This window comes from Panicum virgatum, chromosome 1K (genome assembly GCF_016808335.1).
Source record: "Panicum virgatum strain AP13 chromosome 1K, P.virgatum_v5, whole genome shotgun sequence".
Lineage (NCBI taxonomy): Eukaryota > Viridiplantae > Streptophyta > Magnoliopsida > Poales > Poaceae > Panicum > Panicum virgatum.
The window spans coordinates 27,865,256-27,870,116 of record NC_053136.1 but is presented as its reverse complement, the minus strand read 5'-3'; the positions used below and the strand labels follow the sequence as shown (position 1 = coordinate 27,870,116).

Here is a 4,861-nt window from a genome sequence, read left to right as displayed (position 1 = left end):
TTCGTGTTAGTTGCTACTGATTATTTTACTAAATGGACCGAAGCTATTCCGTTGAAGAATATGACACATGTGGAGGTAATTAAATTTATTACTGAGCATATTATACATAGATTCGGTATTCCTCAAACTTTAACTACGGATCAAGGGACTTCATTCATGTCTAAAGAGGTAAGTAAATTTGCCGAATCTTACAATATTAAGTTACTCAATTCATCTCCTTACTATGCTTAGGATAATTGACAAGCCGAGTCTAGTAATAAGATTTTGATTAAGCTCATTAAAAAGAAAATTGAAGAAAATCCGAGAAGGTGGCATGAGGTATTATCTGAAGCTTTATAGGCACATCCTATTTCTAGACATAGTGCTACAAAGGTTACTCCTTTTGAGCTAGTCTATGGACAAGAAGCCGTTTTACCCGTAGAGGTGAATCTGGCCGTCGGTTAGCTAAACAAAATAAATTATCTGCTATTGATTATTATGATTTAATGATGGATAATATAGATGAAGTGGCCGATAAACGATTATATGCTTTGAGAGAAATTGAAAAAGATAAAGCTCGTGTTGCTAAAGCTTATAACAAGAAGGTAAAATCAAAGACTTTCAAGTTGGAGATCTGGTGTGGAAGACTATTTTGCCTCTTGGAGCTAAGGATAATAAATTTGGAAAATGGTCTCCAAGTTGGGAAGGTCCATATAGAGTGGCGAAGATTATTTTCAGAAATTCTTATATGGTGGAAACGCTGAATGGAGAGAAATTGCCAAAGGCTCCGAATGGGAGATACTTAAAGAAATATTATCCAAGTGTTTGACAAGAAGCTTGAAGACAAGACATGGCCGATTTCGTGAGAATCGTCCTTAGTGCAAAAAATGGCCGATTTTTTATAAATCGTCCTTAGAACAAAATATGGCTGGTGATTGTTGAATTTCATCGTCCTTAGGTTGAATTTGGTCAGAAAGATGTTTTGTGGTACGCAAGCTTTACCAAAAAAAATAGGAGGGCATATGTTGACGACCAAATTTGACACTCTCAGGGCAAAATCGGTCACGACCGTTTTCTGTTTTCCTCAGGGAAAACGGTCATGACCGTTTTCAGAATCGGTCATGACCGTTTCTGCCCGTGTGAGAGTAGGACTCATCTAAGAGTCCTGGATCTCGTCCAAGGACGAGTTCTAATGGGATAAGACCACCCCACCTCTATAAATACAGAGGATTACGGCCGATTGAAGCATCCAATTGATCAAAATACAAATACTTTTACTTTTTTCATTCCAAACCCTAAACCCTTTCCCAACTCCTCTATTGTTCTTCCTTCGTCTCCGTGACGTTTGAAGGTGTTCTAGGTAGCCTGCTGATCCTAGGACAACCCTACGTTCGTCGGCCCCGACGGGATCCTGCCCGGGCTTGCGATCTAGGTTTTTTTTCCCGTTCTCTGACCAAAAACGGTCAGGGCCGCGGTCTAGACCGTTTTTGCCTGAGAGTGCGGGAGTTCCTGCGTTTCGCGCTGCGCGGTCAAGGGCGACGTGTGTTGGGCAGATTTCAGCGTCAACAACACTGCAACTTGAATGAACAAGACCACGTTACAATGATAGTTTTACTGACACACAACTATTGTCTACTAGCACGGAAACTAATACGACTGGAGCAAAAGAGACTTGTGGTTGAGTGACCATGCATGTCATCCATCTCAAGAACCACAAAGGCGGAGCGTCAGATGGATGGTAGACTCATTATGTACGTTACAGTCTGCCAGGGTGCAGCTGTGCTCCAGCTGCTTGCCAGCATAGACGAGACGTTGCTCTCTGGGACGAGTACCATCCTTCTCATAGATCCGCGTCTTGACATTGGCGATAGTATCCAAGCTGTCAACCTCAAGGGTGAGAGTAATTCCGGCTAGCTTCTTTATGAAAATCTTCATCGTACCTTTGGAAGTGGGTGGAGGAGAAGGGTAGACTCCTTGCAAATGTGGTGCACCAAGGTGTCGTTGTCCTCCAATTGTTTGTTGCCAAAGATGAGATACTGCTGAACCTTGGGAATATCCTCCCTATATTCAATCTTGGCCTTCACATTGGAAATAGTATCAAAGCTGTCAACCTCAAGAGTGATGTTCTTTCCTGCTAGTGTATCAATTACATAGATCTGCATCTTTTCTTGAAGGTCAAGAGTGGATTGATGTTGGACTAGTGATTTGCGCGCACCCATGCGCGTGGCCGAATCTATAAATGCATAAGGTGAGTCAATGATGTAGTTGTTATACGATTAAGAAGATACAGTTTATTAGAAATATAAATGTACATATACGGTAGAATATATTACATAAGCTATTATTGCTGGTGAACATGCATTCGTTGATATTTGTATAAAATGACACACAAAAATTGAAGACCCTACAAAAAATTTATGGAATCATTTGCAGCCCCGTAATTTGCACAGGACAGTAGCACTGCATCAAAGGAGGACACAGAATCAAGCAAGTCGCATACTAATTAATCAATACGTAAGCAAATTAATCGTGGGACAAGTCCACAGATGCATGAAAGTGATCACCACATCATTGGCACAGTAATAAAAAAGAAGCATAGTCAATATGGACCTACTGAACTGCAACAGCAAGGAATGCCATAGCGAAAGGTTAATGCCATAGGAACCAGGAACTCGTGGCCCGAACCCAACAAAATTTTATGCTCTATTGCAAATAAAAAGAAAGAACCTTGTTAGGGGTATTCTTGCATAAGCAGCAAGAGCATAAGAAGCTAATCGAAAATGTATCTTGTTGCGGACTGCCACACTGTGGCACAATGCTTTGTGATACACTACTACATAATAGGCCTTTGTTCCAGGCCATTTGTCCCGGCAGCCTTTGGGCCCGGGACAATAGGTGGCTTTTGTCCCGGGTCCAACGGCTAGCCGGGCCAGCGCGGGGTACAGTGGCCTTTTGTCCCGGTTGGAGACACCAACCGGGACAAAAGAGGGGTCTTTTGTCCCGGTTGGAACCACCAATCGGGACAAAAGGCCCCCCTTTTATCCCGGTTGGTGTCTCCAACCGGGACAAAAGGCCTTGGCCCCCTTATCCCCTTCCCTCTCCCCCCCGCCCGAGCCATTCAGCTCACTTGTTTCTTGCTGTTCTCGGCTCGGGAGAGAGGAGTTCTTGCTCATTTCTTCACCACATTTGTGAAGATCTTTGATTCACCGTCCATCCATCGGCGCTAAAGGTTTGGGGCTTGTTTTTCTCTTCTTCCTTGGCTTGTATAGCTCATTTCATGCTTTAGAAATAGAGAAAATGTGTAGCTAGCTCATTTCTTGGACATTTAGCTACTTTTAGATTTAGATGAGTATGTGGATAGTAGAAATTTTTAGAATGACTGTAGACACTTCATGTGATGTACTTGTATACATGACCATATTGTGGATAGTTGATTTTTGTATTCATGAATGAATTAATGAAATGAGTATATTAGAATTTTTTGTATTATGAATGGATTATTTTGACACTCTAGTGATGTATTTATTCAGGCTCACATTGAAACCATCTAGAAGCTAAAAAAATCTTTATTTCGAAACAAGTATACGTCGTTAATCTCCATCCAACGGTGATGGCACTACCTTTCGGGAATACACGATGCGCTATAAGCACGTCGCGAATCGGTTGGTCGCATCACCAGCACTTCTGATTGATAAGAAGACAGCATTTGACGCAGTCAGCATGGCCGTTGTTGTACTGAGAGCATATCAACGAGCATGCTGCCTGTGTCAAGTGCTGTGCCTATTAATCGTAAATGTTGGTGCTGCGACTGGCCGATTGGTGACATCCTTGTACCGCACCGTGTCCCCCGAAAGGCAGTGTCATCACCGCAGGGTTGAGGTTACTGACATATACATTTTCAAAAATAAAGGTTTATTTTTCTTCTAGAGGGTTTCTGGATATTGAAAAGAGTGTACTCCTGTAACTGAAGGGTGTCAAAGTAATTAGAAGTTATAGAGAATTCTTTCAATTAATTAGAGATTTCTTGAGGATTAATGATACATTTTGTCTTTTTTATATGATTTCATTGTTATTTGCAAGAGTTATTAATCTGATCATTGTAATTGTAATAGTAAATAATTTTTGCATTGTAATGGTAAGAATTTATAATTTTGTGGAAAATAAAGGTATTTTTCAGTAAAATATGGCTTCAGCAGCTGGAGAGAGTGGCGCCGGTGGGGGTGATCGTTGTCCTTCTGGAGAGAAGGGCACAACTCGAGTAGGTCGTCGGTCCAAAAAACCTAGTGCTTTTCATAGGGCAGCACTCCGTTATTTGGAAAAAGAATATAGAGAATGCATGGCAAGGGGCGAGGAACCTCCGTTTGATCTTGAGGATTTATTGCGGCGTTACGGTTCGTCACCACCAAACTCGGAGGTTTCAGCTCCGCCATCTTCTTATGCGCCAGCAAGAAATCCATTAGAGCATTCTACGTTCCAACACAAGGACGGTTGAAAACCTATGTGTTGTTGACCGAATTTTTAAGTTTCATGTATAGTACTCCTTTGTTATGTTCTGTAATGGATTAAGTGCTCCTTTTAATTAATCAAGATGTATGATGAATATTGCATATCTTTTAATTATTCATGTTATGTTATATTTAGTTTAATTTAGGTTTGATATATTTTATTTATTCGATACGTGTAAAGAATTCAAATCGATTTATTTAAAATGCAGATGGACCGGCAATGGATGTACAATGCTGACCGACGTTCGAAAGAATTCATTGATGGCCTGCATTATTTTTTGTCTGTGGCTGAGGCAAACAAGTAGAATGGTTTTATGTGCTGCCCGTGTGTTCATTGCAACAATAACAAGGATTACTCATCTTCAAGAATCCTACAC

General features: G+C 41.1%; 1 pseudogene; it reads right to left on the bottom strand.

The window, feature by feature from the left end:
• Nucleotides 1-1,683: 1,683 nt before the first annotated feature.
• Nucleotides 1,684-2,141, bottom strand: LOC120654153 (annotated as a pseudogene).
• Nucleotides 2,142-4,861: the final 2,720 nt, after the last annotated feature.